This window comes from Ambystoma mexicanum, chromosome 1p (genome assembly GCF_040938575.1).
Source record: "Ambystoma mexicanum isolate Mex_15411 chromosome 1p, UKY_AmexF1_1, whole genome shotgun sequence".
Lineage (NCBI taxonomy): Eukaryota > Metazoa > Chordata > Amphibia > Caudata > Ambystomatidae > Ambystoma > Ambystoma mexicanum.
In genome coordinates this window covers 4,873,715-4,888,298 of record NC_090921.1, presented here as the reverse complement: position 1 = coordinate 4,888,298, position 14,584 = coordinate 4,873,715, and the positions used below count along the sequence as shown (strand labels likewise).

Genomic DNA, 14,584 nt, shown 5'->3' with positions numbered 1-14,584 from the left:
CGTTTAGCCAGGTTTCACTAATGAAGAGTAGGTCAAGTTTATTAGAGGTGATAAGGTCGTGAATGTCGAGAGGGTGCGCCGGCAGGGACCGTGCGTTAACTAAGGCACAGTATAATGTGGTGTCCTTAGGTTGGAGGGTGTGGTCGGTGGTGGCAGGAGTTGTCACAGTGCGAGTTGGCAGTACAGGGCAAGGGGCAGCACTAATACCAGGGGCAGCAGTCATGGAAACAGGCAACAGAGTACAGGGCGCATCAGTATTAGCAGTCATATAAGCAGGCACCAAGGTACAGGGCGCAACACTTTTACCTGGGGTAGCAGTCATAGAGACAGGCAGCAAAGTACAAGGCGCATCAATATTACCAGGGGCAGCAGTCATATAAGCAGGCACCAAGGTACAGGGCGCAACACTTTTACCTGGGGTAGCACTCATAGAGACAGGCAACAAAGTACAAGGCACATCAATATTACCAGGGGCAGCAGTCATATAAGCAGGCACCAAGGTACAGGGCGCAACACTTTTACCTGGGGTAGCAGTCATAGAGACAGGCAACAAAGTACAAGGCGCATCAGTATTAGCAGGGGCAGCAGTCATATAAGCAGGCACCAAGGTACAGGGCGCAACACTTTTACCTGGGGCAGCAGTCATTGAAACAGGCGCATCAGTATTAGCAGGGGCAGCAGGCCTCAATACTGGCAGAATATTGCACGACACTTTATTAGGAGCGGGGTCAAAGAATTGCTGAACGTGGTCAGGAGTGGTACCACGGTTGTATGTGACACGAGAAGGGTCCAATAGGGTCCGCTTGGCTGACAGGGATGGGTGGTTCCAGGTGAAGAGGTGAGTCGGCACATATCTTGGTGTGAGCCGATGGGCAAGAGGCACCACACCGGAGTGCCGTTGGGAGCGTGGACGCAGGTTCTGCTGCTGGATGGATGGAGGCAGGCGAGTAGCGTGGTTGGCCTTCCATGGAGTTGAAGTGCGGGAGCAAGCCCCTGCATCAGTGGCTGGAAAGGAGGGAGGGGCCTTGCAAGGTGCAGGAGCATGGCAATGGGGGATGACGCTACTGCGGTCCCTGTAAAAGCGGGACATCCTGGCCCCAAGGCGGGCTAATCTGGGGGCAACCCCAGGGGAGGAAGTGGGCGGGGGGTAGGCAGATATGCGTGACCTGAGCCGCAGGTTCCTGGTAGCGAGCGTGCAGGGTAGCATGGCATGCAGGTGGTGAGCCGGGTCATGACGCTTGCCTTGATGAGAGGATCTGGAGGCTGCGGTCTGCGCGGTCGAGCAGCGGAGAGCCGCTGAGAGCGAGCTAGGCCTTTGCTCCTGGCCTTCGCTCTGCTGCAGCTTCGCCTGTCGGTGTCCCTCCAGCCCATATAACGCAGGGGTGGAGGGGCGGGCCTGGTGGGTGGACCGATGGCCATTGGCTGGCACATGTTGCCGGATGGTCGTCATGGCAACGGCCGTGGCGGCCATTTTCGATTTCTGGAGTCTTGGCTCCTCGTGTTTGGCGGTGGGGGCCGTGGGGGCCAAAGGCAGCTTCAGGAGTCCTGGAGATCCAGATGGCTTCAGTGAGGCGCGGGTGGGATGAGAGCGGTGGGTGGCTCTGTCGGCGGCTGTTCTCGCGCGCTCCAGCGCTACGAGGTGCAGGGCGGGGGATGCACGGCGTGTCAGCTGGTGCAAGTCCCCTCGCAGCGGAGCCGCTGAGAGCGAGCTAGGCCTTTGCTCCTGGCCTTCGCTCTTCTGCGGCTTCGCCTGTCGGTGTCCCTCCAGCCCATATAACGCAGGGGTGGAGGGGCGGGCCTGGTGGGTGGACCGATGGCCATTGGCTGGCACATGTTGCCGGATGGTCGTCATGGCAACGGCCGTGGCGGCCATTTTCGATTTCTGGAGTCTTGGCTCCTCGTGTTTGGCGGTGGGGGCCGTGGGGGCCAAAGGCAGCTTCAGGAGTCCTGGAGATCCAGATGGCTTCAGTGAGGCGCGGGTGGGATGAGAGCGGTGGGTGGCTCTGTCGGCGGCTGTTCTCGCGCGCTCCAGCGCTACGAGGTGCAGGGCGGGGGATGCATGGCGTGTCAGCTGGTGCAAGTCCCCTCGCAGCGGAGCCGCTGAGAGCGAGCTAGGCCTTTGCTCCTGGCCTTCGCTCTGCTGCGGCTATGGTATGTTTATGGTATGTTTATGTCACATGATAATCATGTGTCTAATGTCCACATCTCCTTGTATGTATTGTGCGGAGTCCTCGCCTGGATTCATTTTGCATGCCAAAATGGCCACCATGTCTGATGTGTTGGGGTACATAGTCCTTAATACTTACCACATGTGTGTGCCACATTTGTTAAAGGACGCACTGTCATGCATGTTACTACTCAATTTTACTCCATCATATCCTGCCTGCTCTCATATTTTGCCCCCTCGTTTGCCTAACATAGCTGCGAATAAGCTCTTCATGTCGCCAATCGCCAAGGTAATGCCTGCCATCTCTTTCTTGAGAGTTTTTTTTTATTTTTGTTTTTTTATTGTATATGGTTTACAAAACGAAACCTTTACAAATACATTAAGTAACAAACATTTCAATATATTAAAAAGATACTTAGAGACCCAATTATCCCTTTTTAAAAATGAGAAACACATAACAAATCATTTAAATAAAAGAATTCAGTGCAAGTTAAAATATGAAATGATTTTTCAGTTTCCCTTTACATAACATCAGTCTTAAAGAAATAGCAGAGATTACAACAGTTTCATAAAGCATATTATCAGACAGTTAAATCAAAGGGCAGGCACATACAAATCTAAAAATTTGATAAATCCAGCCACAGCAAGACCATCTTTAATATTAAAAATGGCAAGACATCGAGACCATATGAGATTTTCTGCCCCTAAAATACCCAGGGTATTGAATCTTCCTAGATAAAGATCCCTTGGACCTTTCAAAGCAGTACAATCTAGAAAAAGATGTCGAGTAGATTCAATTACCCCAGGAGTATGACAAAACCGACATAGAAGATCTGAATCACTAATCTCCTTCCTTCTATGAAGAACTTCCCTGGTGGGGAGGAGATTCCATCTAAGCTTAAGAAGAAGTGAGCGATAATGACGGTTAGGGAATTGAGTCAATATAAAAGACAGGCAACCTCTCTTCTTATGGTCAAATTGTAAATCATTAAGAGAAGGATAGACATGCAATTTTTCAAGCGTGTGCCTCCAATCAGCACTAAAAAGGGATTCCTTGACTTTATTGGGATTTGTTAACAGGGTATCCCTATCTGTGGAGAGGTCTGATAGCATCCTATCACAGAGGTCACGGAAACTAGAAAGATATGGATTACAGTCTGCAGATCCGTTTACAAAGAGAGTTTTACCCACATCAACATATAGGGTGTCCTGTTTGGGAGAGAGCAAGGCAGAGATAAGGGTTAAGACTCTCCAGAGAATTCTAACTCGCAGAGAGACCAAGCCCCATTCGTATCTTATAGCTACTATTGGGACACTATTAGGTAATTTCAACATTTTCCTCCAATAAATACCCTCAAGTGTATCCCTAAAGGTCTAGATCGTGCAGTTCCATTCCATAGATTAGTTTTGGGGTCACCTTACCCTTAAAGAAATCGAAAATAGGCTTAAATGAGAACATACCATACTTATTATCAAGCTTAATCGATTGGGAAATAAGCGGGAGCATTTTATGTCTGAGTGAATGCCTTAATTCAATGGCTGATGGCTGAGCCAGAATAAGGAATCCCAAGTAGACAATTTTATGTGCTCTGATTATTTTTTCCCAGCCACTTTTCCAGGTTTTTTTGTTCCCCTCCCTCCCCCTTGAGAAGACAATAGTACGAGTTTTACACGGGTTGATTTTTAAACCATTAAGGGTGGCATATTCTTCAAATTTGCATATGAGCCTCTGAAGGCCGACTTTAGTATGGTCAAAAAGAAGAAAATCGTCGGCATATGCCAACCATAAGAGCCTAGGATCCCCCAATTTAGCATTGACCATGCCTGAATTTCCAAGAAAATCCTCAACATCAGCAAGATAGAGGATAAAAAGGCATGGGGCTAAAGAACAGCTCTGTCTAGCCCCGATACGAGTCCTAATCCTTTTGGAAAGAGTTCCTTCAAGATCTATCCTAATATGGACCCCTGATTTCTCATACATTGCCATTATTAGGGATAAGAGACCTGGGAGAATCCCCCACTTTGACAGCTTTCCCCAGAGTCTTGACCTAATTACCAGGTCAAAAGCATTTGACAAATCAAATGAGGCAACATACAGAGAAGCACCATATTTTCCCCAGGTTGAGGTTCGGAGGGCAGATAGGATAAAACCATTGAGATTGGTAGAATGGCCAGCCCTGAACCCTGTGTGTTGCTTCGGGAGAATATGGTTTTCCTTAATCCAGACAGTCAGATGGGCGAGAAGCATAGAGGCAAAGAGTTTACAGTCCGCATCAATAAGAGAGATTGGTCTGTACTTTTTGACCAAAGTTCGTTGGCCTCTCTTAAAGATGGGGACAACATGTGCCGTCTGCCAACTGGTTGGAACATTGCCAGAGACAACAATATCTTGGAATAACAAACATAAAAGTTTTGTCCAAATTTCCGGTTCCGTTTTAAAGGTATTATTTGTTAAACCATTGGGCCCATGGGCCCTTGAAGTCTTAGATCTGGCAATGAGAGCAAGTATTATCTCATAATCAATGAGAGGGACCCAAGGAACAGTTAAATCATTCTGCCCCGTTGTACAAGGTTCTAGCCCCTCTTCCCCTGTGCCATAGAGTTCAGTATAGTGCTCTACCCACTGATCCTCAGGAATGGCATTCAACTGGTCAGCCACCATCACATCATCTTGGCTAGAGTAAATGGCCCAGAAAGCCCTAAGATCTCTCTTAACAAGTACTCTAAGCATAGACTCCGCATCATTTTGTAGCAGGCTAGATTTCCTAGATTTGCAATAATTTTTATATTTTTGGCGGATTGTTTTAATTTTGGCTTTTTTATAATCCCAGTCAATGTTGAGTACTTGGACCTCTCTAATAAGTTTCCTAGTAAGCACCTTTTCATAGGCCAACTCCTGATCAAACCTATGAGAGTGGTATTTTTTTAGGCAAACCTTTCCTAAGAGAACCCGAGATACTACCATGGAGAGCACCAAGAAAACTGACAAAGTTTAAAGTGTTAAACACTGACAATTTCCACGAAAGAGAAGTATAGTTAAACGAGGAAATCAATTTACAATTAAGAAGATTAATATTAGCAGGTGACCAACGTATCCCTCTCCCTTGTCCTTCTGATCTAAGATGACAATAGCCCCCAGTGGGCAATAACTTCATGGGGAAGGGAGAGGGAAAAGTAACTACCAACGACCCATGGTCACTCCATGGGTTAAAAGAAACCTCAACCTTAGGCAATAGAGAAGTCAAGGAGTGGCCTACAAAGACATAGTCTATAGTAGACACTGAAAGACCTCTCTGCCAAGTGGGACGTGATGGAAGAGTAGCATCATAGTAACCATTAAGGCAAGTTAGCCCAACCGAGTCCAGGGCTAAATTCCAAAGTTTACCCCAATCAAATTCCTGTCCTCGCCGATTATCGTCCTCCCCAATCAAGGCCAGATCATCATATTTGGCCTCGGATGAAATGGAACAGTCAGAGTTAAGATCTCCAGCCAAGATCAACTTCCCCCTGGGGTATAAAGATCTCCATGTAAGTACTAGATCTGTTAAACTTTCCAAAAGCGACTCAAGTACAGCAATCCCCTTATGCCAATATACATTAATAAGAAGAATATTAACCAGGCCATCAAGGGAAGTGACATCCAAAGCCAGAATACCAAAAGGCGTATCCGCAACAACCTTGCTCCTAAAGCCAAAAGAGGCTCTAGTTCCAATAAGAAGGCCCCCAGAGGCCCTCTCTCCTGAACTGGATTTAGCACTTTGGGAATTAATAACAAATCCATCGACAACGGGTGGGGAGAGCAGCCAGGTTTCTTGTAAGAAGAAACAGTGTGAAGCCCTAATCATACGTACTGTATCAGTATTAGTAAAAAGATGAATACTTCCCCTAGAATTCCATGAGAGAAAAATGAACTTATTCAGGGACAGAGCATGTATAGGTGTAACAGGGCACTTAGAGGAAAGATCTTCAAGCCTTTCCATTGAATCTGGGCATAAATTGTCTCCGCTGATATTGCGGAATTCTTTCTGGATGGTACACCATTGTAAGGTTTCCCCTTTACTCTTCACCCCCTCCATATTTACCAGGCGGATGATTAGTGTGTAATAAATTTACTTCAAAACCAAGCTGCATTAAACCATCCCTTTGGGACATTATTAGTTCAAAGACCAGTCTAGATTTCAGAACAATATTGCTCAAATCTACGCGTCCCTTAATGGGAAAGAAAATCCTATCCATATCATAACAAGAAATGAGTGAAAGAGAGGGAAGTTGATGGAAAATCTTTAGAATATTTCCACGATTGAGACAGATAGGCATATCCTGACCCCAAAGGCTAGTAAGCTGCAACATATCAAGAGAATCTTTAGCCTCCACTGGATGAGGTAAAGAGTCAGTTATACGTTTAGTAAACTGACTTAACGAATCAGCTTCCAGATCAGTGCCCCTAGCACCTCTTAATATAGACCTATTTAGAGAGGCATATGGTCCCAACGGAAATCTTTCAGGCAAATGAGAAATATTCTCATTTTGAGAGAATTCAGGGCTGGTGGAGGAGGTTTGATGGACATTAATTAAACCTCCATTTGGCACCTTAGACGGAGTTAAGTTAAGGGAATTAGGAACATAGAGGCCCTCCACTGGTCTAAATCCAGTAACACTTGCCCCCGTTGTAGACTCTCTATTGGTCAGATGACCGTCGGAGTGACAGGAAGGAAGGCTATCTATAGTGGAAGAAAAGGTATTCGGGGCCCCATCCTTGGGCAAGCACGTAGCTGGAATGGGAACATCCCCCCCCAGTAGATGAGTTTGTAGCAAATAACTCCTGAAATAGTTGTTTTACCATGTTGAGGTTGACCAAATTTGCTGATAACAGAGTAATAATAGGCTCAGGATCAGTAGGAACAAATGTAGATGGAACATTGCAAGGAGTAGTTAGGGAAATTGCATCAGAAACAGGTTCTGTCTGCTTACATACAGTTTGGGGATCCAATATAACTGGAGCGGTATTGTTTATAGGTTCCGGTTGAGTTAGAACTGTTTTTGGGAGACAGGTAACAGAAGTTTCCTTGATCTGCCCAGTAGAGGCAACCTCCACCCCAGGAATATTCTCCCATAGTATAAGACTAAGTACCAAAAGATCAGGCTGACTGGGTATAGCCGAAACAGACGATAATGAGGTTATTCCAGCAGAAGCAGTAGCTACAATAGGAGTAGCGGTCACAGGTACTGCTATATCCACCGGATTCGTAATCCCCTTAGAAGGGGAGGGAATTGTTGCACAGACAGGGGCACTTGCCAAAAAAAGGTTTTTAAAAAACTGATTAGTATAGGAATTTATTTGTTTCATATTCTTCTGATTTTTTGTTTTCTTTATTTGTTGATTATGCTTTTTTTTAACTGGATGAGCAAAGCCCTTTTACTGAGCCGAAGCCTTAGTGAGGTCGATAATATCAGCCAGTTTTTCCACGGTAAAGTCAGGTTCAGAATCTAATAATGAAACAATATTATTTCCCTTAACTGGCTCAGCCATTATTTGAATGGTAGGTCCTGAGGATAGACCCTTGGGAAGTGGGCTTAAAGATTTAGGGATCAACCCCTCTAGGGCTTTCAATAGTAGTAGTTTGGTAATTACTTTTGTGGAAGTAATAGCGGGATCTACATCAGGGATATAACCCGCTTCTGTAGCCTCAGCCGTCATAGGGGAGATCATGGGTAGTTGATGAGAGATCCCCCTGTCCAAACCATGAGAGGAAGTTACTGGGATTAATGGGGTCCCCTGGGAGAGTAGCCATTTGAACACTTAAGGGTATCTTGACCGAAGGTACTTCCGTGGTCGGGTGAGTAGAGAGAACAGAGTCTGAAGACTGTTTTGTTATTAAGGGATGTTCTTCCTTAATAATTTTAACCAATTCTTCAAATCTATCCAGACCTTTCAGCCTGTTATAGATTTCATTGAGTAAGAGAGAGTGTGATCTGACCTCTGACCATATATTGTCATAAAGACTCACAAAAGAACTAAGAACCATATTCAATGCAGATAAAGTGGGTTGAGTTAATTTTATTCTGTCATCTGCCTCTTTAAGGGTGTGGTGCATAACAAACTGGCTAGCATGATCCTTTTGTAAATCTAGAAGTAAACCCCTTTCTCGAAGCCAATTTTGCTTCTCAGTATACTCATCAATAAAATAAGTGAGTTCCGAAAGAGAGCCCCCATAGGAGGCATCACAGGTTTGCTGAGTAACATTATTTACATTAATGGAGTTAGGATCCAAATGACTCTCTGCTATTGTCTTATCTGCACACTCTATGATACTAATATCGTCAATATCATTGTCTCCAGGGTCTTCAGTGTCCAGCTTCTTTACTACATCCACCAGATGTGTATGATCCAAAGTGGCCACTGATGAGACTGAGAGCAGAGGTTTGATAAGGGTACTAGTAGCTGTCCTTTTTCCAAAACAAAATAGAATTATTTTTCCCTTGGATAGGTTTACTCTCAGAACCAGTGTGAGGTTTTATTTTAGGGGAATTAATCAAAGGTCTTGTAAGAGGAGTTTTAAACAATATGGGTTTGACTATGGGAATGCTTGCAATGCCCACAGGTGTAGCAGAGAGAGTAACATGAATAGAGGGAGTATGGTTAACCTCTTTACCAGAGGAAAATGTCACAGTTGATATGTTAATACCAGAAGTACCAAAGTTCCTATCAGCCTCTGCTGGAGGCAATTGTTGCACAGAAGATTCTTTAGAAGGAGCAGAAGATTCATTAGCATTCATAACAGAATCCTCAGACATTGAGGCAGGTAAAGGCAGGCTAGGTTGGAGTGGAACGGGGGTTTGGTGCACAGAATTCACTGTGCTAAAATTAAGGTGATCAGTGTGTATCTTTGCCCTAAGTAGGCTGCCCCCTTCCTCCAAATTTGAAGCTATAGTAGCCGCCAGACGATCCTCCTGTGCATCTATTGAAATATCTTGATTTCCAGTGAAGATGCAGCTATTATTGGCTAGAGTGCGTGGAGTAATACCCATCAGGTTAAATAAATCAGTCCTTTCTTGCGAATGAATTTGGGCAGGAGCCATACATTTTTTGGAAACACAATCTTCCAAAGTATCTACTATTGTATGTTGTGACTTGCACAAAGAAATAGCGATGGGTTTTCCTGATGGAATACCATCCATTGAGGAAGGAGAAAGACCCAACACTACGGGGGGAATAGAATCCAGAGAGGCCTCCAAAGCTACCTTACGTGTCATTCAAACCGGTGTAGGTCACAGAGGGACTAAGGCAATAAAAACCGTGGGGATAAACAGTTAAAGAAAACATTTTTTAACAATGTATAAAATGCACTGAATACAAAGATTAGCAAAAAAACATGAAATTGCACAAAATAAAATGTGTTTAAAACACTATGGTAAAATACAATGAATGTGGATCTCCTTCAAAAATAGGGATAAAAATCGGAACTGAGTATAGCAGCAAATATATGAATTGATAGATCTGTTTAAAAGGACAGTCAATAAAAGAGAACCATTAGGCAGCACAGATCTTAAGAAGCTCCCAGTAATAGGGTAAGGAACGCCCGACAGCTCGAGGAGCTGCCAGAGTCCGACTCTCCCCCCTTACCCTAATTACTATTGAGTATTAAGCAGATGAAGGAGCGTAAGACCTTAAACTGGTGTACTCACAAGCCTGTTGTACAAGGACAAGTCACAAGTCACAACCAAACAGATATATACTTTCTTGAGAGTATATATCCATTTGTCTGCCCCCGCTGCAAGGGATGCAAGCTATACATCAAATTATCTCTGCCATGCTATATACTGCGTTCCTCCCCAGCCTGTATCAACTGTTTTTGCGGCACAGTGGCAGCCCCACCCTTTGCAGTGCTAGCTACTGCCATCCTACCTATCCTGTTTCAGAGGGTCTTGGACCAGTTCCTACTGCTCCCCAATCTATCTTAATTTCCTTCTCCATGTGTCTTTCTCTCTTCTGTCTTCTGCTCTCTTCCCTTTTCTTCTCTCTGTCTTTGTCCCATTCCCCTTTGTTCCCTGCTCTCCCCTCTGTCAGACCCTGCTCCTCTGTCCTCATTGGTGTCCTTGGGGTCTGCTTCAGACCCCACACAGCTCTTCTCCTCCTCTTCCTCTAACTTAAACATTATTTTCCCAGACGTCCAGCCACCTGGTTTTCCTGTCGCCCCTTGCCGCTACTCATTTTTCTGGACCACCTTCTCTATCACATTTTCGGCTTCTTTGAACAAAGTTGTCTAAATGCCGTATGACAATGTGTATGCAGGCAGATTATAAGGTTACAGTTACCGAGGCATAAATCCAGGAGGTCCACTTCATGTATGGACTTTCCTCTAATGTTTTTTCTGTCTCTCCTTTTTGGTTGCCAGGACACAGCGAACGAAGGGGAGACCGAGGAGAGCCGTTACAGCTGGGCATATTGACAGGAGTTGTGCTCTAACTGATGCTGAGGAAGACAAGGCGACCGCTGTCGCTCGTTCCGTAGAGGGGGCGGAGACGTGGCTGAAACGTAGCAGCACCCAGCACGGAGTTGAGACCTGGAGGAGGGGCTCGGAGCCTGCACCCGATCTGAGGAGGAGGAGGTCAAGCGCCGCTGGAGTCGCGGAGGAGGGAACGCTAACTCCGAAGAAGCAGAGCCAAGCCGTCGGCAGACGTCGAAGTTATGAAGAGGACGAGCCGTGTGCAGCCCGGAGTGAAAGGAAGAGGGTCGCTGTAAGTACCTAGACACCGGAGGTGAAAGTGTGTCAGCTGAGCGAACTCCAGACAAGAGAGGTGCGTGGGCGAAAGACCGTACTGAAGTAAAGTACGCGTTGGCTGAACAGGTGGAGCGTATCAAGAGACGAATGCTGACTAGCAAATGAATGCTGAGCTGGGACATTAACCGAGAGTGTGAGGGAGTTTTTCCAGGAGAGGATACCACGCAAGACGAGGTGTCCCATACATCAAACCAGCTAAGTGCAGATAATAGGAGAAATGTTTAAGCCAATGTTAACAAGGAAAGCATCCTGTCGCTAGGGAGTACAAACTGTTTCATAAGAGGGGAAGCAGTCTACCTTAAGAATAGAGTAAAATAGCATGGAAAATTCTAAACAAATTTTTAAGGAAGCTGAGACCCAATAGACCAAATGAAAGACTGAAAGGAAAGGCCCATTGAGAGAACAGAGAAGGAAGTAAAGAGACTAGAGGGAGTGTAATAATCAAACGAACATTCTTACCCAACGAACTTATCAAATTGCTCTTACCTTGGTGTTAAGCTGACCAGAACTTTGTTCTGGAGTACGGGAGTACCGAAGAAAACTTATCCTTTTCAGTTACCTAAAGAAAGAGAAAAGAAAGAATTAGTTTTATTCAACAAAAGAATTGGACTCTCTTTTAGTCCAAACAAACTACTTATTGGCTGAGATCTCATCATTTAAAGTACAACACCCTTGAAGTATCACATGCCGGTACACACTTTTTTCTATGTCTGCCAAGTACTTCTTGTTACTGGCGGCTGTTCTCTCAGTAGTAGTGAGCCTAGCCTCTGGCTTTTCCTTCTGTATTCCTGCCTAATATTCCTACTTGGGGACACCCGTCATGGGTTTGTGTACCCTGCGGCAGGCTTCAGAATAGGTTACAGCCCGTTGGGAGGTGGTGGCCGGTGGGTGGCACTGCCATGTCAATACCTTTCCCGACCTCTTTGGCGGGGTATTCTTTTTACTCTTCATAGAGCTTCCATAGGCCTAAAATATTTTGCCCGCTCTTCAGTTTGGCGCCTTTATATATCGCCAACAAAAATGAAAACACTATTGAACGTTCTTTCTCCTGCCCATTCTCGAAAACACTGCTCAGCTGTGTCTTGCACCCACTGGAAGTGGCATTTTAAAATGTTATCTCGATATTGGGGTCATTTAATACATAAATGGTCCAGGGGCATGTCCATAATCCAGCTAACCACCATTCTCCACCCTCAGGTTCACTCCAACACAATTACAATAGCCACAAGTTCCCCCTCCTAACCCTCATGCAATTTAGCTTCCCTCCCAATTTATAAATGTATATATAAAAAGGCCACTCACAATTTGTTCACTTATATAGTTCCCAAAATATTTAACAAAACATACCCAATACAGACACCCATATGCCCTCTCTCAACACTTCCCTCACACATTCACACCTTCCATTTATATCAATCACACCACAACAGCACTCAATAGCCTTCTTCACAGGACCACTTAATTATTATCAAATGTAATGGCCCTCTCCACAGGCCCACACTGGTATTATTATCAAACGTAATGGTCCTCTCCACAGGCCCACAAAATTCTAACTACACTAATCTATTTATAATATACAGCTACCTGGCCCCTCCTCCTCGTGCCACTAAGCTACTTCAACAACCACTAAGCGCTACTATTTACAGCAACACTCTTGCACCAGCCCTTCCACGTAGGCCAACACAATATATACCATAATATTTCTAATCTATTGTGCATGCTCCTCAACAATGAATCAGGGCTTACCTCAACACTCTCTTCTCTCAATCCCCATAAAGAATGATGCAACTATACAAATGCCTGCACTACCCACCACTCCCATCTAATGGAAGTCTGCCATAGTCAACACACTCCTCTGTTCTACTGCAGATGTGCCCACCACGCACCCTCTCCCTATCGGAGGGGTGGAACTATCTACGACTACTATGGCCGATCATCCTCTCGACGCTGAGTCTTCCCCCACTGCCTGCACCTACTTTTGACCGCAGGTGGTGATCGGGACCATGCAGACCTTTGCGAACTCGGCATCTGCTGGGCCTCCTCGTTAGTACACTTTAAAATGCTCTCAGCCAGCCTGACTCGCTCTCCGAGGAGTGCGGCAAGATAACCCTCGGCTCGCAGAGGGAACTGAGGATCTCGCTGGGACCTCCACAATGTACCAGAGACCTCGAGTAAAAGTAGTCAAGGGAACAAAAAAACTATCCAAAAAGGATCACACACCAAGCAAGAAGTAAAGCAAATGTATTGGACCCAAACAGCTGGGAAGCATGGTTCAGACAGACCTGTGGAACTGAACTGAGGCAAATGAGCTGTCAACGCCGTCCACTGTAGCTAAACATTTTATACCCAAATTACAAAATTATCATACAACATTTTAGTTACATTTATAAGGCAGGTAACAGAAGCTGGTTGGTGTAAATATGCCAGTCCTGTATATGCTGGTATATGTTCAGTGACCCTGATTGGGTAGACCATTTCTTTGGCAGAAAATCACATTTACACCCCTCGTGACGTCACAAACCTTCCCAAACCGCCCCTCAATTATGTGATTCTGCTAACCATTCAAAAACACTTGCTTGCCATTGGTTGGCAATATCCAATATATAAAATGGCTTGAGATTGCAGGGGGCGCAACATTCACGCAGAGTATGACCAATGATGTGCCTCGCAGACATCAACAAGGACACTGTACAATGTTGCACCCTAGGGACACCGAAACCTCCTTCCGCTGATTGGCTCCCTGTCATCGCCCCGTAATACCTACCACAATGCTCTGGACCCCCAGCTCCCTTCACACGCCTTTCTGCCAAATGTAGTATGAAAAACTATTAAAAAAAAAACTATACCACATTGTGGCTGGAGTTAATTAACTGTATTTACATTCTATTTCTCTGCCAATTATCCTTGTGCACCCAGGTGCCTTGCTCATTGGACTCAAATGTATCTATTGGAGTGACTTCTCCGGGGCTGCAATCTCCTGGGATACTTCAACCGTGTAAAATTTATGCACACTGTTTCTGCTGAATGACCAGAAAATACATGCTGGTTGTCACATAAAGACCTGCAGCTATTGTATTATGAGCTGGCTGTGAGAAATGCTTTCCTAACAAGGGCCTACAAGGAAATGGCTTCTCTACTGTTCACATGTTACTCAAAAGCCCCCCTATAATGTTACCCTCTAAGGCCCCTTGCCCCCACACCCCAACGGGTGCCTACTCTATACAACTACCCCTTACTACGCCCAAAGCACCCACCAATCATTGCAATCCAACATGGGACCTCGCGTTGCGCCTGCTATGTTGTCCCCTAATGCAAGTAGTGCCACGTTTAATGACATCCCCACCTGCGATGTCAACCACCACGTCACCCTTGACATCACTATGTTACTTGTGCAAGTGATACGTGCGCCCCCCTTGGCAGCGTTGAACCTGGACAATTATAACACCCTAATCTAGGAACTGTTAAATGCCAATAATCTTGACTTCGCTACAGGGCCGATTCATAATAATGGATATTGCAAAGATTTTAAATCTGTTGGATAGGTCTTCAACGCCTCCAGGAAATAGCACTACCTATGCACATCACAACGCTACTCCTACACTTTACATTAGTTAACCCATCCTAACTGGGAAGC

The 14,584-nt window shown here is 45.3% G+C and overlaps 1 long non-coding RNA gene across 1 annotated transcript in view; it reads right to left on the bottom strand.

Moving 5' to 3' along the window:
- LOC138563743 (uncharacterized) overlaps nt 1-14,584 on the bottom strand; it is a 172,774-nt gene that overhangs the window by 155,896 nt on the left and 2,294 nt on the right. Inside the window, exon 2 of the long non-coding RNA XR_011299726.1 lies at nt 11,437-11,509. This is a non-coding gene — a long non-coding RNA (uncharacterized lncRNA). The remainder of the gene's footprint in view (nt 1-11,436; nt 11,510-14,584) is intronic.